The 21,694-nt window shown below is 45.2% G+C and overlaps 1 long non-coding RNA gene across 1 annotated transcript; it reads right to left on the bottom strand.

The window, feature by feature from the left end:
• Positions 1–3,461: 3,461 nt before the first annotated feature.
• LOC138579435 (uncharacterized) lies at positions 3,462–13,778 on the bottom strand. The gene is made up of 2 exons (XR_011304007.1): positions 13,710–13,778; positions 3,462–4,051 (listed from the first exon to the last, which is right to left on the bottom strand). It is a non-coding gene; the product is annotated as an uncharacterized lncRNA (long non-coding RNA).
• Between the last annotated feature and the right edge of the window lie 7,916 nt (positions 13,779–21,694).

The raw sequence follows: 21,694 nt of genomic DNA, 5'->3' as shown, positions 1-21,694 counted from the left end.
CTGAACTAACTGCAGTTCAGACAATGGGGTTCGAAAGGGGTGATTTAAATATAGATCACTCCCAAAAGAAAATAAAAAGGTGCCCAGATTGCACAACAACCCATGAATCCTTAAAATGTGTGTCAGCATGGTACAATGGCTGCTCAGGCAGCCGCCTCGGGCCTTTGTCGCGAGCATGGAACATGGCCACTGAAAGCCACCCTGATCTGCAGTGTCTTTAGGCTCACCCTCTGATAGAACTGGCCATCGTAGCTGTTTGAGGCCGAGGGGACGTTTAGTGCTCTCTTGGGGCACAATGGTGCTAAAATTACTGGCCTGCAGCCACCAGGATTCCCGTCCCACCCCTCAGTGCTGTGAGGTGGCCTTAAGCACTACCCAGAACAAAAACATTGTCTAATTTCAATTGAGGGCCAAACATAATCTATTTACTTTATTAACTCTGTACATTGTGCTCCCTTCCCTTAGGTTGTCTCGTTTTAATGCACATCTCCCGTTTAACTTTCTCAGCTGGTTTAACATGGGACGGAGGAAGGGTAATATTGCATCAGTGTTTTGAGCACACAGGGCACATGCAGCGGCTGCACAGTTAGGGGATATTTGTACTGCATGGTGTCTTCATGCCTTACTATAGGGTCCATAGCCTCAGTGCTGTTGGACCATTTTGGTGATGACAGGCACAGTCACAAAGAAAGAAAGAAATATATAAATATATATTAAGTTGCCCTATTAAAAACCTATGCCATTCTATACAAAAACTTTGTAAAAAGGGCGTTATGATTACAAGTAAAATCTAAAAGCCCCTGAAATTCGGAAGTTATGGTAGGCTAATCACCCATTTTTCCCCATCAGCACTCTCCACTGCTACCACTACCACCCTGAACATAAAAGATGCCAACACACGTCATTGATGCCATCACTGACGCCATCACATCTTTAGCCCCTTTCTCTTATGTCAGCTAAGCAACCATAACTCGCGCCACCACCGTGCAGTGCTAAGACTAACACCCAGGATATCAAAGATGACATGAAAAATGTCATTGATGACATCACTGATGACATCACGTATGAAAATAATGCCAATTAAAAATGCCTACCTGCAAGGGGTTGTGAGTATTATGTTGGTAGCAAGATGTGAGGGGTGTTTATGTAATGGTAAACATGCAATAACTAGCTAACAATGCAAGACTGCATATACATTTGTGGTAGTAGAAACAATACATATGAAGAACCACAATGCATACAAATTAGAGGCACACACAGGGAAGGTAAATGAAGGAAGAAAGAAAGAGCATCATCAGAAAATGTTAATGGTATTAAAGTGTATCTCCCTGTATGCACATTAAGTCTGTGATGGATGCCTCCTATTGTCCCATGCATGTGTACCATGATCTGAGAGCAGACCCCAAGGCATGTACTTTAAGAACATATGAGAAGGTTAACGTTTTCATGTACAGCACCATTTCAATTTTTATATGTTGATTGTTATTGAAGAAAACCACCTGGCCTAGATTTTTCAATGACACAATACAAGTAAGCCAGGCATTTGATGTCATCAGTGATGTCATCAATGACATTTGTCATGTAATCTTTGATATCCTGGGTGTTAGTCTTAGCAGTGCACGGTGGTGGCGCGAGTTATGGTTGCTTAGCTGACATAAAAGAAAGGGGCTAAAGATGTGATGGCGTCAGTGATGGCATCTTTTATGTTCGGGGTGGTAGTGGAAGCAGTGAAGAGTGCTGATGGGAAAAGTGGGTGATTAGCCTACCATAACTTCCGAATTTCAGGGGTTTTTAGATTTTACTTGTAATCATAACATCCTTTTTACAAAGTTTTTGTACAGAATGGCATACGTTTTTAATAGGGCAACTTAACCATAACGTCCCTTTAACAAAGTTTTTTTTGCAGTGAATTTTGGACTTTTTAGTAGGGCAACGTAACCATAATGTCCCTTTGAGAAATGTTTTTTGAATGATTTGCATAGGTTGACAGTACTGTATAATATAAGTTGACCAATATTTTTATTGAGTATTTAGAAGGATTCCAATAGTAACACATGAGCATACTGTAAAGCAACATTTCACTTCACTGCCCATCTTTCTACGAATTGCACAGTACCATATGCTGTAGCACAGCATGGCCACATGGTGCAGAACTCATACACACTTCACAATAACATGGGTGAGTCGTTGATATTGCGGAAGGACATTGTATATTGTTGTACGAACTTGTAACTGAAACAATTCCCGTTCACAACTCAACAGGGTAAGTTTGAACCACAATAGAAGCAAGAGTGCATACCGAGGTCTTTGAATCAGTAAAACCCATTGCACCCTAAAAAAATGGGGGATGAATGCCATTACCAATACAGATTTTACGGCACTAACCCATTGCACCAAAAAAAAGGATTTTTTGTCTGCAACCAGAATGCCTCCGGCGTTCCCGAATGAAGAAAAGAAATCCTTTTCCAAGATGGCCACCATGGAAAGGGAAGGCGGCCGTTGCATAGAAAGTCTTTTGCTGCTTTCCATTACGGCTGCCAGAAAGTAAAAAAGGAAAACGTGCGACCATAGTGGGCAAAGAAGATTTGCATTCGTTCTGAAATGTGTGGTTATCAGCAACACCTTTAACAGAAAGCCAGTGCCTGGTGGAAATGGTGACTGCAATGCTATGTTTTGTCCCAACCAGTAAATGGCAGTATTTACCTCACCGACACTGTGGCCAGTAAGCATACCTACAGGGTACCCTTCAGAGACGAAAGGCGTACCGTTGATTTCTTATGTACATGACACTTGTGAAGTATGAAAACACTACCACATGTAAAACACAAAGGTGTTTGTTCATGCTCAATGACCTTTCCATAAATGTGTGGAAAATGCAGGGAATATGTTTGGCAAAAATGTGCGTACAGAAGGCAAATAATTAGTCTTCTAATGTGTGGACAAAATCACACTAAACCCTGTGAAGTGAAGTGCACTAATGGCAGAACTATTGCAAGCAACACCATTACCACTGACCTTTGCACACATTTTTGTGTAAGTGTAACAAAGTGAAATGGGTGAACAAATGTGTAGTGAGAAGGTATAAAGAAGCATTGCTTTTGAAACGTTTCTGTACAGCAAATACTTTCACTGACCTGATATAATTTTTCCACTTTTAGAAAGATACCAAATATGACAACATAGCGTCTTCATGCAGAATTTCTCTTGGTAATTGGGGCATCTGGGTAACAGAAAGTACCCTAACGGCATGAAAGCATAATAGATGGCCCTGGGTATTAGGTTGCCAAAGCAAGTGGTATGCAATAGCGTTCTGGATAACGTACCTTGGCAGCGTAAACAAAGGATTCCATAAAGACTTATGTACCGTGAATGACACCTATTAAAGAACATACTACAACCTGCAACGTAGCATGGCACATTGTGAAGGGAAACATGAAATGGGTAAAAAACACACTAACATGTAAAAAGTAGTAAGGTACTTTTATTTCACAATGCACCGCGCTAAATCATCGCCCTTTTCTCAGTTGCGAAGAAATTGAAAGTTTGTGTCTCTGCTGCACAATGAAAATGTTAATTTTGACGGTCACGTTGATGTTTTCCCACACAGTCACCATGCCTTGGCGCCACAGTTTTTATCACACACACAGAATGCAGTGGCGACACAGTAGTCGGTTTCCTCTCACATTCATTGACAAGACGGCGTCAATCGCTGTGATGTAGCCCATCAGAAAGTATGGTATGTTACTTATAATGTTAGTGGCAATGGTGACGTCGTTGTTATACCACAATTAAATTATGCATTGTTGACACAGTAGGCGTACTCCTGTCACAGTGATTTACAAGGCGACATGAATGGCTGCGAACTACGAAACCAGAAAGTATGGTATGTTGCTCCTTACTGCTACAACTGCGTACGGGCATAGAGGTCCGATGCGGTCATTCCATTCAATGATGACGCACATACAACCGGTGACGAATAGCTGCACTTGACGATTAAAAAAACCATCACTCGGACTGCAATCCATGACATTCGCAATACGGAAGGAAGTAGCTGAGGGGAAAATGACAAAAAAGATCTATCAAGACGAAGCCTTTGCGGAAATGTAAGGTGTCACACATAACATTTCTATAAACAATTAATGTTATATGGGGAAATGTATTAACTCCCTGCAAACGGCGACAATGTACAATCTGCATAATAGGTAAAAAAATATCAATGGCACATACATTTTGTAGGCAATAGTGGAAATTGTAGTGACATTGTACAGAGGGCGGTAATGTGCAATCTGAAATTTCAACGGCTCACAAACTTGCAAATACATTACTAGTATTTTTCTTTTTTCAGACTAAGTAAATAATGGCAGTTTGGTGTACAGGCCTGAAAAATAAGCTCACATGATATGCACCGCCTCCATTTCGGCCTCCGCAGCCACACAGTAGTTGTTTGCAAGAAGACGTCCTTGGGAACTGATATTTCATGTGCTTCACAAACCTTTTTGAAGCATAACTTATCAAAGGGAATGTTTCACAAACTGTGACTCCCTACATTCTTTCTGTCTCCGTTCCCTGTACGTCAAGGTCGAAAAACAATTGACCGGTATGAGGGTTGGTACATGTGCGCCATACTGAGCACCTACTGATAAAATGAAATAAAATGAACTGACCTTCACTCCGAACGCAAATACATTCTCATTTTGCAACAACATATCAGCAGTGAATCATGAGAACCGGTACTCCCGACCACGTGCAGACACGCTGTGTTTACGAAACGGTGCAGGTGGCTGCCTCAGATTCCAAAATATAGGACGCCAGTCTAACCGCAGTACTTTTGGTGGTGGCTTTTTACATAGACGCAGTAAGGACTTGTTGTACATTGCCTACCAAGTTTCACTGCACGGTACGATAGTGGTAACAAGAATAGAGCACGGTTTCACTTTCTACTGCCACATATAAGTAATGCTTACCTTTCGACACAGTGTTCCATAAGGGTTTGTTTGCGGGGATTCCGGCGTACAACACAAAAACTAAATGACCATGGCGGCCGTATCAAAAGAATACTACGCACTTGACGCTGTGGCAGAACCAATCGGTGAAAGCGCAACATCTTGACGTGCAGCATGCCATAGATTAGCCAATAGAAATATGCTCCACTGAGCGAACAGAGATGTGGGACCGCAGAGCGGACATAGATATCACTAATTCTTAGAGTGCTACTTTTTGATCGTTTTAAAGGAAACTACAGTAGGATTTCTCACAAAATTTACAAAAGCACGCCTTGGGGAACAAGCCCCTGCCCCTGCTGCAAAAATGATGACAATCCGTCCAGTGGTTTGGCCTGTAGCTGTGCGCAAAGTTTTTGCCCCATTCAGTCTATGGGAAAAAAAGACGTTTTGGGACCCCCCCTATAACTTTGGGCCCCCTGGACAAATCCTTACCAAACTTCTTTTGCAAACTTTGGTAAGGATTCGTCCAGGGGGAGCCGAGTTACAAGCCGCCCAAAAAGTGCTCTTCCTATGAAAACAGCAACTTAACCATAACTACATGGCTCCACCGTATATATATATATATGATACATTACTCACCGTAATCGTATTTCTGATGCTTGTATCTGCTTAGATTCACATACTGTGCATAGGCCGACATCTAGTGGAAGCTGCAGAGTATTACAGTTTGTTTTTCGAAACTCGAGAAAGGGCGTCGACACAGGGCGTGCCAGTAATACTATCCCTAGTGTGACGTCCACTGTACCCATGATCCCTCAGATTGTATTTTTTCTGACATGAGGTAGCATGAGGAGTAGCGTGAGTACAGATAATCCAAGCAGATAGATAGAAAGGTAAGACTACAAGCATCCATGCGCCTTCTCTCAGAGGGGAGGAAGGGTGGGTCGCAAGTGAATCCAAGCAGATACAAGCATCATAAATACAATTACGGTGATTAATGTATCCCTTCTGAGGCTTGTGGAATCTGCTTAGATCACATGCTGTGCATAGATTAGCAAGCAGTACCTGAAGAAGGAGGTGGGATATGAGAAGGGTCATGAGCAAATAAATGTCTTAGAACCGCTTGTCCCAGCTTGTGTATCTGTCTTGGAATGGGTGTCAATGCAGTAGTGCTGAGTAAAAGTGTGAATAGAGCTCCAAGTAGCTGCTTTGCAAATGTTTTCAAGAGGTACATTTGCAATGAAAGCCAGAGTGGCCCCAATGCCTCTTGTAGAGTGGGCCCAAGGCGTGAAAGGCAGAGTTGTTTCAGATAGTGAGTAACACAGCTGGATACAGTTAATAATCCACTTAGAGATGGCACCTTTAGAGACGCGATCCCCCTCTCTGCCTGTAGCTACGGAGACAAACAGCTGATCTGTTTTCCTTAGCAGTCTGGTTTTGTTAACATAGTAGAGGACCGCCCTACGCACATCTAGTGTGTGTAGTTTCACCTCAGCCGAGCTTTGTGGGTCTTGGAGGAAAGCCGGAAGCTCAATGGACTGGTTCATGTGGAATTTGGAAATAAACTTAGGTGAGAACCTAGGGTGTGTGCGTAAAACCAGTTTATCTTTATGGACAGTAAAGAAGGGATCTTGCACTGACAGAGCCTGAATTTCACTGACTGTTCTTATAGATGTAATTGCTACTAAGAAGGCCGTTTTGTAAGTCAGGTGTTTGAGACTGCTTTTGTGCATGGGCTCGAATGGGGGGCCCATGAGCTTAGATAGCACCACGTTAAGGTCCCATCCTGGTGGTGGGTTTGAAATAGGAGGGTGAAGTCTCTTTACTCCTTCCATGAAGGCTTTAACTACTGGTACTTTCCACCACAAAACCTTGTTATGGGAAGTGGTGTATGCTGACAGGGCTGCCAGGTGTACCTTCAGTGAGTTAAAAACCAGTCCTGCATCCAGCAGGTGGAGCATGTATGTAACAATAGTGTAAGGACTGCAATCAACTGGGTTGATTTGTTTATTTTGGCACCAGATAACGAATCTCTTCCATTTGTCAAAGTAGCAGTGCCTCGTGTTAGGTTTCCTAGATTCCTTTAGGATGTCCATACACCTCTTTGGTAAATTGAGATGTCCGAACTCTATGACCTCAGGAGCCATGCTGCCAGGTTCATTGAGTTGGGTTGAGGATGCACCGTTTGACCTTGGTGGTGGGACAGTAAGTTGTACCAGCCCGGAAGTTTGATGGGTTCGCACACAGCCAATCTGCGTAAGTGTGGGAACCACGGTTGTCTTGCCCACATGGGAGCAACTAGGACGAGCGTCATCGATTCTCTGTTCATCTTGTTGACCACCTTCCTGATTAGAGGAGTTGGTGGAAAAGCGTACGCAAACATCACTGACCAGTTCATCCACAGGGCGTTTCCCTGGGAGTCTAGTTGGGGGAACCTGGATGCAAATCATGGGCATTGTCTGTTTTCGCTTGTGGCGAATAGGTCTATAGTGGGGAAACCCCACTGAGAGAAGATATCTTCTACGACTTCTCTGTGTAGAACCCATTCGTGTTCCTCTGGGAGGGGGTCTCTGCTCAGAGCATCCGCTAGGGAATTGAGATCCCCTGGAACATGTTGCGATGACAGGAAGATGTTCCGTCTGAGTGCCCACATCCAGATTTTCTGGGCAAGCTTGGACAGATTTGGCGACGAGTCCCTCCTTGCTTGTTCAGGTAGAACATGACTGTAGTGCTGTCCGTCCGGATTTGCACTGATAGATTTAACAGGTAGGGCTCAAAAGCTTGAAGTGCTCTGAATACTGTCAGAAGCTCTAACAAATTGATGTGATTCTTGGCCACCGAGTGCGACCAGAGACCCCGAGCTGTGTGGTGGAGATGGTGAGCTCCCCACCCTGTCAGGCATGCATCGGTTGTGACTACCTCCTGTATCTCAGGATTGTAAAAGGGTTTCCCCTTGGACAAATTCTCTCTTGTCCACCAGTGAAGGCTTTGTACAAGTGTTGGCGAAACGACCACTAGATCGTCCCACTGACCACTTGCCTGAGACCACTGTTTCGCCAACCATTCCTTCATGGGACGCATGCGCAGGCGCGCGTGGGGGACCAGGTAAATACATGACGCCATCATGCCCAGCAAACGCATTGCTTTGCGTACCGTTATCTGGCGACCGGACTGATATTGCGGAATTTGCAGCAGTATATTCCTAATTCTTTCCTCGGAAGGAAAGGTCAACCCCTCTTGAGTATCTAGGATTGCTCCTAGGAACTGTTTGGAGGTGCTTGGCACCAGGCTTGACTTTTCTCGTTGATTGAGAAGCCTAATTCGAAGAGGAGGTCGATTGTCCTTTAAATGTTTGCTCTGCAAATTACTGGGGTCTCCCCCGTGATGAGCCAGTCGTCCAGGTAAGGGTACACCGGGATTGCCTCCCTGCGTAGGTGTGCTGCCGCCACCGCCAGTACCTTGGTGAATACCTTTGGAGCCAAAGCTATCCCAAAGGGCAGTACCTTGAACTGGTAGTGCCGACTGTCCACCTTGAAGCGCTAGTACTTTCTGTGCGCTGGGAACATGGAAATATGAAAATAGGCATCTTTCATGTCCAATGTTGCCATGTAATCCCCCTTTTTTAGTAGGGGGATTACCTCCTGGAGAGTAGTCATGCGAAACTTTTGGGGCTTGACATACTTGTTTGCAGGCCGTAAATCCAATACTGGGCGCATTGTCAGATCTTTTTTTGGCACAAGGAAGTAAGTTGAATAAATACCCTTGTTTACCTGATGTCCCAGGACGAGTTCTATCGCGTCCTTTGCTAGCAGATTGACGATCTCCTCGAGGAGGATCTTCTGGTGGTCCAAAGAATGTATTTTTTGTCGTGGAAGATGGTTTCGGGGACGCTCTAACAGTTCTATGCAGTACCCTGCGGATACTGTGGACAGCACCCATCTGTCTGATGTGATCCCTTCCCAAGCTTGGGTGAAGTTGGAAATGCATCCCCCTACTGGGGTTGCGTGAGAAGGGACCCTGAACGGAGCATCACTGTTTTGGTGGAGGTGTGCCGCCTCCTCTACTGGGGCTGCCTCTACCTTTTCCACGTCCTCTTTTATTACCCCTGCCGTAACCCTGGGTAGACTGTTGGTTATAATTGCTCCACGGTGTACCCTGCCCCTGGGAATAGTTAGATCCTCTCTGGGAATTTTGGCCGCGTGGGCGACGAAAATTGCCATTCCCTCTTTGATTAGGGGGTTTATTGCTTAGTTGGCCTAGGGATTTGTGTGTTTCATACTCTTCCTTCGCATTTTTTAGCGCGTCCTCGACCGCCTTACCAAACAATTGATCCGGCTCCACCGGTTTATCTAACAATGATGCTTGGGTTTCAGCCTTGAATCCAGACTGCCGTAACCAAGCGTGTCTCTTGATAACAGTTCCTTCTGCTACCAATCTGCCGGCGTTATCCACGGCATCAAAGGTTGCTTTTAAAATGCACTTGGACACGGCTCTTCCCTCCGCCGAAACTCGTGCCAACTGGCTCTTTAAGGGTTCTGGGGCGGAGTCTATGAGTGCCGCAACTTCTTCTCACTGATGGCAGTTGTAGCTGGCCAACAGGGTGGTGGAGTTGGCAATCCTTGCCTGGTAGGCGGAAGTGGAGGCTACTTTCCTGCCCAAACCATACAGTTTCTTGCTCTCCTTCTCGGGAGGAGCTTCAGACGATGACAAGGGTGTTCCAGCCCTCTTTCGGGTGTTTGTAACAACCAGGGAGTCCGGCTTCAGATGCCCCCTTATATACAGTGGGTCTGATTGGGCTGCCCTGAAAAGTTTCTCAATCCTGGGATTCACTGCCCTGGTGAGGTTAGGATTTACGAGTGAAGGATCTATTCTTCTCTGAATGGACTTTAGGAAGGGGATGGCCTGAGCAACAGGCCTCCTTTCTCCCACTAACTCCTCAGCAAAGTCCCTATCCTCTTGAGCACCCTGGGTGTCAATGTGGAAATGTTCAGCTGCTCGAGACGGAACTTCATTTAGGAGAGGTTGGTTGTCGACAGGGGAGTCGGTAACCGGGGGTTCCTTCTCTACCGGGGAATCTACTCTGTAGGTTTCCGGGTCGTCCTCATCCTCTTCTTGGTCCTCATCATCCCCATAGTAGCCCGTACCAGTTTGTTCTTCCAACATGCCCAAATCTGGATCCTCAAAAAAGGATGTCTCTCCTTGATACTGAGAGTAGGGCTATACATAGAAGGGGTCCGAAGACTGTGTTGGTGTTTCAAACCAGGACTTTTTACTTGGAGATATAGGATCCTTAGAGCCTGAGGGTGCTGACCCGTCGGGAGTATAAGAGAGAAAGTGTTGAGGGTTTTTAGTGTAAAAATCTGCCAATGATGACATCCTTGACATGACCCTGTCTATGTCATCACTAGACCATTCTCTAGAACTGGGAATGACTCTTTCTGTAAGTTTCTCTGACTTATCCTGACTAGACTTGGTGGCCTGAGCAGGGGTCTTTGTGATAGCAGAAGACTTGGACTTGTCTGTCTGTTTATGAGGAGTGGAGTGTTTTAAAGGTGTGGAAGTAAGCAGAGGCTGCTTCCTTTGCTGTTTTCCCCCTCCCCGTGAGTGGAAGAGTGTTTTCCCTGTTTTTTTGCCCCTTCGGAGCCTTTCGGCGCCTGGCGTCGAGGTTCTGGGGTAGTGTCCCTATCCTTCGAGTGTGGAGGTAGGGGCTCGGGGGCGGCCGTAACGCGGTCTGCGGGCGCCGACTCCTGGAGTGCGGTCTGGGGATGGAAGTCGGCTTCGTCCTCCGACGATCGACTTCCGTTACCTTGGGGAGCGAGGCACTCTTGGCAACAGTGGATGATTGCCCGGAGTCATGCGGCGATCTTGATCGAGAACGCCCAGAGGACGCCATTTCGGACCGTTCTCTATGTGCCTCTTTCTGAGAACTCGACGTGCGCGTCGAGTCCCGGTTGGACTTCATGTGTTTTGTGGAAGTGCTGTGGGAAGCGCTTGTGTTGCCGGGGGTCTTCCCCATAGCCGCCCTGCCGGATGACCTTCCGAGGTCGGAGACTTGCGCTCGGCTGTCTTTCGACACCATAATGCCCTCGCCGTCCAAAAGCATGGCGTCGCTGCCATCGCTGAAGGCGCACTCCGCTGCCATGGCCTCTTGACGCCTGCCGTGGTGGGCCCAACGCTTGATCGAACGGTCCTTAAGTGTTTTGGGTTTAAACCTACTACACGCTCTGCAGTTCGCCTCGGGGTGGTCCCTCAGCAAGCAGAGATTGCACGTGGCGTGCCTGTCGACCCAAGTGTACTTGCGGTTGCACTTGGGTCAGAATTGGAAAAGGGTACCCTCCATACGCACCTTGTGGCAGTGGGCTTGTAAGTGTAGGAATATATAAAAATGTAGCTATATACCAAAAGAGTGTAGAGTATGTCCACCCCCCACTCTCCCTACTTGCAGGGCCGAGGCCAGCGGCCTTCCAAGGCCCAGGCCAAGGCCAGAGGCCTTCCGAGGCCCAAATCCGTCATGCAGCTGTCGACAGTCGAATTCTTCTCCGGGTCGGCGTCGAGTGTGGAAGTTCGGTGACTCGACGTTGGGGTGGAAAATGGGTAAATTTAACAATATTTAGCAAAAGTATGGCTAAGGCGAGGGAACTCCGCGAAGTGCTTCCGACCAGTATGGCGGAAAAAAACAATCTGAGGGTCCTAGACGCTTGAGTCACACTAGGGATAGTATTACTGGCACGTCCTGTGTCGACGCCCTTTTTCGAGTTTCGAAAAACCAACTGTAATACTCTGCAGCTTCCACTAGATGTCGGCCTATGCACAGCATGTGATCTAAGCAGATTCCACAAGCCTCAGAAATATATATAATTTATTGGGTATTTGTAATGTGCCTATACGCAATGTGTTTCAAGCCTCAACAAGACAAGAGAGAGAGGGGACAGGGATGACAAACAAAAACGGTCCTACTAAGCAAGTACACTAAACAAACGTACGAGGGAAAGGGGGAGGGGGGAGGGCCAGAGGGTTATGTGAGTGCCATGGGAGTCCAGGTGGACAGAGCCAGGGGAAAAAAGAGGCAGGGGAAGAAGGTCCACGCGCAGCTCTCCTTCAAGCTTCCATTCTCTGCCTCCTCCTCTTCCTCTCTCATTCCTGACTGCATGTCTGCTACTGAGGCATGATGCACTGCTATTGATCTCTGCCCTAATGCCAGTAAGCCAGAGATCCCTCTCATTAGGACCCCAGGTCCTTCCTTCATTCCTACACTCTGGCCGCCCTTCATGGGCTCCCTCTCCTCACCCTCCTGTGAGTCAAAAAACCTTGTCATCTTCGACTCCCCTCGCTCTCCTCTTCTCACATCAAGGACCTTGCCAAGAAGACCCACTTTCAGCTGCACCTCTTCAGAGGTACTCTCCATTTCCTCACCTTCCCCCAGAAACTCAAAGTTTCCCGAGCTCTTTTCTAAAAGAATGTATTTACAAAATTCATAAACAAAACAATTGAATTTTAACGACATGTTAAACAATATTCAATTCATATTGCGTACTGCACATATTTCAATATTCTTATTTATCCACACATCTAGTAGCGCAGGACTATTCTATGTCCCCACAGCAACACACGGTAAACAAATCCCTTCAGTGGAACTGGCGACCGATCACGAGCACGTGCGCATGGAAGCTTGACCTAAATGTGACTTTTTCGAGGTAAGCGACTGTATGCTCCGAGGCATCTTAACACTAAAAAAGGACTTTATGGCAAGTCCTAAGACGGAGATTTAATTATTTAGTATTTGAGTGACTCTTTGAGTCGTTTTAAATAATATGCACACAATGTATAAGAGAGCGTATCAACAACTATTGTGAATGGAACACTCTAAATACAAACTGGTAAAGATTTAAGGACAATTCTCGTGAGTAACATGGATACACTACACGTAAGATTGGTCATTTGCATACAAGAGATGATTGTACCTGCATACGTTTTGCGAACAACCAGGTGACAGAAACACCATAAAGAAAAGGTTAAACACATTGAGTAATACATTAGCACTTAGAACGAGCAGGCAATACGGTCACCATATTGTTGACGAAATGTCCTTTTAACGTAATAGGAGGGATTTAACCCATGACTAAGTTTCTTTCAAATATTTGTGAAACACGATACGGATAATAGGTAATAGGTAAGAGATGGCTCCACTCCAAACAAAGTGTTGTAGCTGACTCAAAAATATACATTATGTTGTATCCTGCACATGTATGAATGAGGTCTGAGTCAGTGAAAGAGCTGCTCCTTGTTGTTACTGGCCCAGGGTAGATCCTGCAGGAGGCAGGATACATCATTTTGCAACGAGTTGTAAGCAAAATGAACCCTGACGAAAGGTGGAGAGGGAAGTGTGAAGGCAGAGATGAGAGGAGCCCTCACATGGAAGACCGGTCATGGAAGAGCCAGCGGAGTCCATGAGATGAGCAGAGGCAAAGCGTGAGCCCACAAGTGGTATAAGACCTGCATAGGAGTGTGCAGGCAGCCAGAAGATGTGTACACATTTGTCTGGTTACATACTGGAGAAATTGTGCAGCAGCTGTGTTATGCGCGAGGCAGCGCCGGCAAATTGAAAAAAAAAAGAATATACAGAAACTTGGAGAATTGCAGCCCACTCATTTTAAGGTACTGTGGGGAATCATGGGCGGACAAGATATGGGTCTAATTAAGGGCCCCTCGAGGCTGTTGGTGGCGCGCGCGTTTGGCAAGCCTTGCTGTGCTTGCGTTCCAGTTTACCAGTTGGGCTGGAACGCAGAAGTAGGGGCCCGGCGCCATGATTCTGCTCACCGTGTTCGGAGAAGTATTCAGAGGAAAGGCCCCTCTAAACGTGACTGAACGTGATGACGTTCACGGAACTGGCGAGCATTTGTTTCCTGATATGGAACCTTATGAGTGGTTCCAAGGCTGTATTGTTAAAGTTGTTTTAAACCGTGCCCGCTGCCAAGATGATCGTGTTAAATGCACAGCCAGATGGTGCAGCTGCTGTGAAAAATAATAATAAATGGTCGTTGCCTGAACAGGTGAACATTTAGAAGCTGGAAGTGACATTTTTTTTATGATGGTATGCTGCAATTTTGAGGTACGCAATATGAAGTGTGCGGATTCTTGGGTCAAGAGTTGTAGAACATTGGAGTGAATAAATTAAAGCATGCAACATGGACAATTTTTATGTACGCGAAATAGACGGCATTTGCACACCAAGATTCACGATGAAACTTATACGGGCACTAAGAAAGGTGTTTCGTTTCAAAGCGGTTGTCTGTCGAGAGACTGCAGCACTGAAGAGAGTTGATTTTGAAGATGCCGGTTGCCGAGGGATAATGAAAGTTTTATTTTATAATTTCTGGTTTGTAGGCTAATTACACGTATTACAAGGCAATATACGCATGGATTTATGCAACTAGGAGACATTTAAAAAAAAATTGAATTTACGTGTTTTGGGAAGCATGCTTGGTGTGTGTGTGCGTGTGTGTGTGTGTGCGTGTGCGTGCAGCATGTGTTTTTAGTTACCATGATGTGAAATGTTTTTAAACATTATTTTACGTTGCATTTGAACATACGGATTACCGTTTTGGAGTTGAAGAGACATTTTTATGATAATTAATTTTTCTTTTACTGATGATGCGAATGACTTCTTAAGCACATGGAAGTTTACTCATATGAAGCTTGCTTATATGATGATGTTGCATAGTTAATCGAAGTTGAAGCGTAAAACACAACATTTTGGGAGTTTAGAAATGCAGAAATGTTTGAATTATTGGAGGTAACCTACATTATGCGTTTTTGGGAATTATTAATCACTTTCATGTTTAATGTGATATGCATTTTGGGAATATGCACATTTTGGGAAGTGCAAATTTTGCAGGTGTGCGTTTTGCCTGTGTTTGAACTTGTTTTATGATGGTGAGTTGAAGTTTGCATGTTAGCAATGTGTAGTGTGATTATGGGAGTATGAAATGCAAGGGTGCGCTCAGGAGGCAGCAGGTTCTGCAGTTGTAGTGCATTTTTATGCTAGTACCTGTGTGAGAGGTAGTGTGTGTTTTCAAGTGGTGTGTGTGCGGGGTGTTGCACGTTTGTGGATGTTGACATGTGGGAGTGTACTCGTTATGTAGTAGATGCGCATTTTGGAAGTTGAAGTTATGGGGTTGACTTATGCACCCTGGCCAGGTGCATTGGCAGTAGTAGTATAAAAACCTTCAGGAGGAACCCCAAGTTTCTTGTTTTAAGGAGGTTGGACACAGTAGAGTGCTCCAAATATGTTGACCTTTGGGCATAGGGCCCCTATTTTAAGGTTGTTGTGGAGTTTCACTGCAGTTGTGTATATAAAAAGGAAAGGTAATGAGATTATTTCTAAATGTTTGGGTATATTTTCTACACCGGGGCTACACCATTTTGCCTGCGTTGAAGGTTACTGCATGGCAAATTTTCCTTTTTGATGAGTTTAGGGTTAGAGTTAGGAATTATTGTTGTTTTCCTAGGTTTTCTGTGATGCCAGGCGGTGCTGGGGAGGAGGGATTAAAAGTTGTAGTTATTGTACGCCAGTTTAAATATTGGTTTTAAAGAGTATTTGGAGGGCACACAGTTTGTAGTCAGTGTTAGGTTTGTATTTGAAGTTGTGGAATATACACTGGCATTGGTTACTGATTTATTTCAGTTTGAATTACATTGTTCAAATATTTTTCAGAGTTTTCTTCTCACACCATTGAGCAATTTTTAAGCCACAAATTCTCCTTTTTTGTTGTTGTGTTTTCTGTGATCTTCGTATCGTGTGTCATTTCTCCTAGATTTTTTTCATTCTTTTTTCATGTTCTTTTTAGGGGAGAGGGGATGAAGCATTGTTATATTTTGTTTGCCATGTTTAGGACTATTGTGATGGCCTTTGTGTAAGTTTGCATGATTCGTGGCTACACTGTTTTGGCAAGAGAGTTAGCCTATTTTGGGGCGTTTTGGTTTGTGCTCAGGTGTGGCAGACTTGAGGCCAAGAGTGGCAGTCTTGGCGGAAGGTGTTTTGTCTAGGAGGGTTGTTGTTGGTAGTTTTGGGTTTTGTTTGTCCTTTGAGGCAAGGTTGTGCTTGGTGGTGGCGGCACCAAGGCCCTGGTGTGGCAGGCCAGGGTGGAAGGAGCACTAGTAAAATTTTGTGGTTGTTAGTCCTTCCATGGTGGTGAGTTTGTGCGTTTTCTTTGATTGAAAAAGGGGAAGGATGTGTTGTATCCTGCACATGTATGAATGAGGTCTGAGTCAGTGAAAGAGCTGAGTGGAATGTTAGGGGAGCTTGGAGTGTTGAGGCTCTTGGGGATTCCAAAGGAGATGGTTAAGGACTAGGGAGCTGGGAAGGGAACCAGGGCAGAAGCTATGGATCTTATCTCTCCTACTTTCTATTCTATACCTGTAACTAAGAGAATAAAGCGTGTTTCCTTTTCTACATACCTGGGTCAGCCTGGTTCCTGCTCCTTGTTGTTACTGGCCCAGGGTAGATTCTGCAGGAGGCGGGATACATCACATTACATATGCTCACAAGGTTTTTTTCTTCCTCTTTCCATGTTGTTTGTGCATTTTTCCAATCTTATTCCCTAAACATCCTTCTCGCCCCCCATCCTTTATGTCTGTGTTTTGGTTATTATGTACTTTACCGAACTACTTGACCTCCATGACTCATTAATATATGTTTGTACATAACTGTATACATTCATTACCTGTGCAATGGCAACTGTTTATATAATGGTGAATGCATGATGATGGTCAAAATCACAATTAATTGTGTACTCTTCACTTTGAACATTTTTATTTATGTTTTTACTTCCAATGCATTTTGTTTCTGTGGGTGGCGATCACTTTTACTTTTGCTGAATTACTTCCTTTTGTTAGACAAATGAAATGGATTTGTTTTTGCTGTTGCAAAAAGCCCTGATTTGAGAAAGGCGCTGTGACGCCGAAACACGTGTTATCATAAAGGGCCATGTTTTTGAAAAATCAATCACCACCAAAGATTTTTTTTTTTTCATGAACTTTTTGTGGCGCATGATAACATGAAAAACCATATACTGCTTTTTGCTAAATGGAGTGGAGGGACTGTTTTCTCTGTTTCAATTTCATATACATGCAACACCGGTGTATATGTTGGTTTCCCTCAAGAAGTTCCTCATACCCCTTTACTTATATCTTGCAATAGTGTGGTATTCCCATTTGGAAGAACTTCCACCCCTCCTACTGGGTCATCAGACGAAGGGTTACTCATTGAAATGCATTGCACATAAGCTGCTTGCCACAAATATGAAAATGGACAAGAGCAAGCAGCCACAAACAAACATAAGCGTCTCATGCTCTTAATATGGAAAATGCCCCAGACGTTCTAATTTTCAGAGCCCTAGGAGTCCGCTTCCTGCGGTTTGTCCAGCGTGAGTTCACGAGGCTCCTTTCTGCAGGAAAACACACGTGCAGTATCCATACACATGTTACAAGTCTTTACAGCATGCGGATAGGAACTACCCAGAGAACAACACCCTGCGCGGGTAGCTTCATAGCCATGAATGGATGTTCACACCAATCACCCTCACACTCACACTCACACTCCCTGTACCACTTAACTAAGGCCTGGGGAGGGCTCGCCGGCTCCCCCCAGGCACTGCTAAATCCCGCGTTGGACGGAACACACCACCGTAATCTGCTCTTGTGCCCCAATGAGGAACAGAGCCCTTCAGAAGCACGCCACCTCAATGCATGGCCCGGGTCCTGTCCAACGACCTCCAAGAACGCCTTCACACCTGCTCTCCTCCGGACCGTGCCTGCCGCACCAACAATCACCAACAGGCAGCACGGGCCGGGCAGTGACTTAAATAGCACTCGTGAGCCAGCGCGCGCCGCCCCAACTGACGCCCAAAGGCTCATGGGAAATGTAGTCTTTTGCCTGTTTTTGCACGGGAACACAGTGCTGAGTAGCCTCGCAACACCTTTCCCTTAAAAAAGCATACTCTGCTATTATCAATCTGGGTTCATAACAAAATGTAGCACTGAAACAGCTAACACCCAGGTCATAGATGACACTCTTCAAGTCACGGACAAATAGGGACACTTCTCTCCTGGTCCTCCTCGACCTTTCTGCTGCCATCAACACAGTTAACCACCTCACACTGACCAGGCTACTTGCGAACATTATGGCCTTCTCTGACACAGTCCTCAACTGATTCACATCTTGCCTCTAGGACTGGCACCAAGCTGTCTAGATGCGCCACAAGACTCAACACTCACCCTGGTGATCTTTGATCTATTAAGGGAGCCATTGGAATCACTTGTCAATGACGCCAGCATCTGACTCCACCAATAAATGGATACCCAATTATAACTAAATGTCAGTGGTACCCAGAACGGTTCTATATATTTTCATAGCCTTTTTTTTTAAAGCCTGCACTTTGCTCATGCAGTTTTGGTGGGTCATGAATACAACCAGTTTTTTTTTTTAATGTAGTGTCCCCCTCTAGTACCCTCCCATGCCACCCCTACATACACCTACACATATGCATGCATATGTATATGCAATTGGCCGAATGCGACCAAAACTGCATGACCAAAGTTCAGACTTTAAAAAACTTGTATTATTCTCAAGAAATTACTCAAATCCATCCGAGTGTGGAGGACAAGTGCATGCCTAAAGCTCAATGGCACAAAGACGGAATTCATCCTTCTCGGTGGCCCCCCTAAGTAGGACAGCAACAAACAGGAGTGACAGGGGATACCAGGCTTATCACTATTCTATGACCTAACCTGGACAGAAACGTTATATTTGCTTCAACGAGGAAGATCGTAGAACTAGTGATTCTGTGTGGTGAGCTCTGAAACAATACAGATATGTATATAACCATGATCTCATAGCAACACACTATGAGGAGATAGGGTGTCCATATACATCAGGCTAGTGGGGTGAAAGCATTCAATTCACTTCACTGGACACGTTGAAATAGTAACATATTTATTCAAGTATAGAAAAAACATAACAATAAAATGATCTAATTTGTATAATAATCAGCAATAGTGTCAACATCCGTGCACTTCTAAAACATACAGAAGAACGATTGACCTATCTGATTTGACACAAAATTGTCATATTATCCCAAAAAAAATACACCAGACATACCTCATTCACACTCAATCAAACAACCTAACCTCACAATAATTTCATTCAATTATAGCATTTACATCTCCAATATAAAACAACACTCTAAAATACAATCTTTGTTGAAAACAAGTAGGAACAAAAAGATCCTCACAGATAAGTGACCAACAAATGTATGATATAATCCCAATAACGCAATATACTGTGATTAATAATGCTGCCAACAACAGCATCAAATTACCCAACCCAAGTAGGACACCATTCAAGGGGAAGCTAAATGACATGCACCTTGCCAGATTCACATTCAGCTGGCCCTGGCTACGGAATCACTCGGGTTCACTTTAGATGCACTCTCTCCTATCAATATACCAACAAAGGTCCAAACCACCTCTTCCAGCTAACCCACCTCTGAAAGATAAACCTCTTCCTTCCAAATGAGGACTTCAGAACCACAGTCCAGGCCTTGTTAATATCCCACATCGATGGGGCAACATTTCCATCCAGCTTCTCCACTGACGCACCTGGCCCCACTTAGGGCTGCACGACATGCCATGGCACGACTTATAACTGGAAGCAAGAAATTCAGCCACATTCCCCCCACCGTAAGGGCACTGCACTGACTTTCCATCTGAGGCAGAAGACTCTTCAGGAATGCCTTGATTACCTATAGGGCCGCCGCCTCTTGCACACAGGTCTACCTAGCTGCAAAACTCTGTTGCTCAGGTGAGTCAAACTCCTTCAGGAGCCAGGCCATTGCTATGCCCGAGACAAAACCAGTGCACAAGAAAAAAATAAAATAAGGAGGCAACAGGCCTTCTCTTGCTATTCCCCTGCCTAGATCCTGGTGGCAAAATGGTCAGCGGCAACGCTCTTGCAGTTCAGGAAGGAAATAAAGACCCTCCTCCAGTCAATGCCCAGGTGCCACGTAGGCTCTTTGGGCCTCATCACGAGTTTGGCGGTAACCCTTAAATCCGGCGGTAGCGCTATTACCGCCAGATTTAAGGGTCCGCCAAATCAGGGCTTCGGTGGATTTCTCCCCAGCTCTGAGCTGGGGGAAATCCGCCTAAAATTTGCGCTCATACCGCCAGCGGGAAATCCGCCGGCGGTATGAGCGCGAAAATTCCCCATTGAGCCCAATGGGGAATGGGGCATTCCCGAATGGGCTCAGTGGGGAATGGGGACTTCCATTACCGCCAAACTCGTGATCCGGCGCTAATAGCGCCGGGGGTTTGGCGGCAGGGCAGATAGCGCCAGTGCTATTAGCGCCGGAGTTACCGCCCAACTCGTGATGAGGCCCTTTGTGTTCTTACATCACATCCTACCCTCATGGCCAGAAAATCCGATACCACATTTTGTAAACACCCCGATTGCCCAACAGTATCCTCAATGACAGAGCGCTCAGTGCCTTTCTAGCTAGTTCTGTGCTTCATAAAACCCCCCAAACAAATATCTCCGATGCAAAGCTCCTACTATTAGCTGAATGATTAGGTCGATAATCACTGGGGTGGGACCGTAAATTGACCCCACTGACAAGGCCAAACCAAGCCCTCCACTGGATTCAGTTTGAGGCCCTAAGTGGGGAAACCTGGGAATTGTGGCATGAGGGGTCTGGATTAAAGAGGGCCATTGACTGGTGAGAAAAAGTCACAAGGATGGAGTGCTATGAGAAAAACAGATCTTGCCTGAGATCTTTGTCATACTGGAGGACCACTTCAAAGGTGTCTGGAGCGGCAGTTGTTCTGAGGTTCAAACACCTGGGCTTTGCTGTGAAAATAGGTCTTGATCCCATTCCTGTGAGCCGATAGAGAAACGGGCACGTGAGGTAGGAGTACAAGCTTTATTGACTTTGGGAAACGTTGGGCTAGGTCTATGATGATGCATGAATGCAAAATATTCATTTGAATTCTTACAGCCATAGATATTCTTTTAAGGAGTTCCATCGAAATATGCTTTCATTGTGATATGTAGGTACAGTGGCGCATTTTTACCAAACACAGGAGTAGCGCCCTCACGGCTGTTTTACGGAAGACGGTCAATGGAGACGAACACTTGGACACCACCAACACTGGCCCAGACAATCTGAATATGGATACCCCAGATACCCAAAAAGAAGGACATCAAAAGCAATATCTGTAACAAGAGTATGTCATCCTGCAACATTTACAATGTGTCAACAACCGCTATCTTACCTGTACCATGTAACTAAGTCATTGCAAGTAACAGCACCTCAATGCCCCTGGGCTGCTTGTGCGCTATATAAATGTAAATAAATAAATAAATAAGGACAACGCTGACAACATACAGGGAACTCCAAAGCCTGAGTTTGCATCTTTCTATGTCAAAAGACAGGTAAGAGTTATAACGGATGCCTGAAAATGAATGTAAAGCTAGCATCACTCATCCGCCCTATCACCACCCTTCCCCCTGAGCATCCAGAAGTTATGTGCATGTAAAGAAGGGGGTTTGAAAAAAAAAAGAGATGGGCATATTGGTATGCCAATTAGACAACCTTAAGCATGAAAACATGGATGCGTTCTGAGAGCCAGCTGTGCTTATACAAAAATAGGACATGACTTCCCTCGGATACTGCAACCTACTACTCATCGTTCTCACC

Source organism: Ambystoma mexicanum, chromosome 1p (assembly GCF_040938575.1).
Source record: "Ambystoma mexicanum isolate Mex_15411 chromosome 1p, UKY_AmexF1_1, whole genome shotgun sequence".
NCBI classification, from domain to species: domain Eukaryota; kingdom Metazoa; phylum Chordata; class Amphibia; order Caudata; family Ambystomatidae; genus Ambystoma; species Ambystoma mexicanum.
This window is presented reverse-complemented; position numbering and strand designations above follow the sequence as displayed.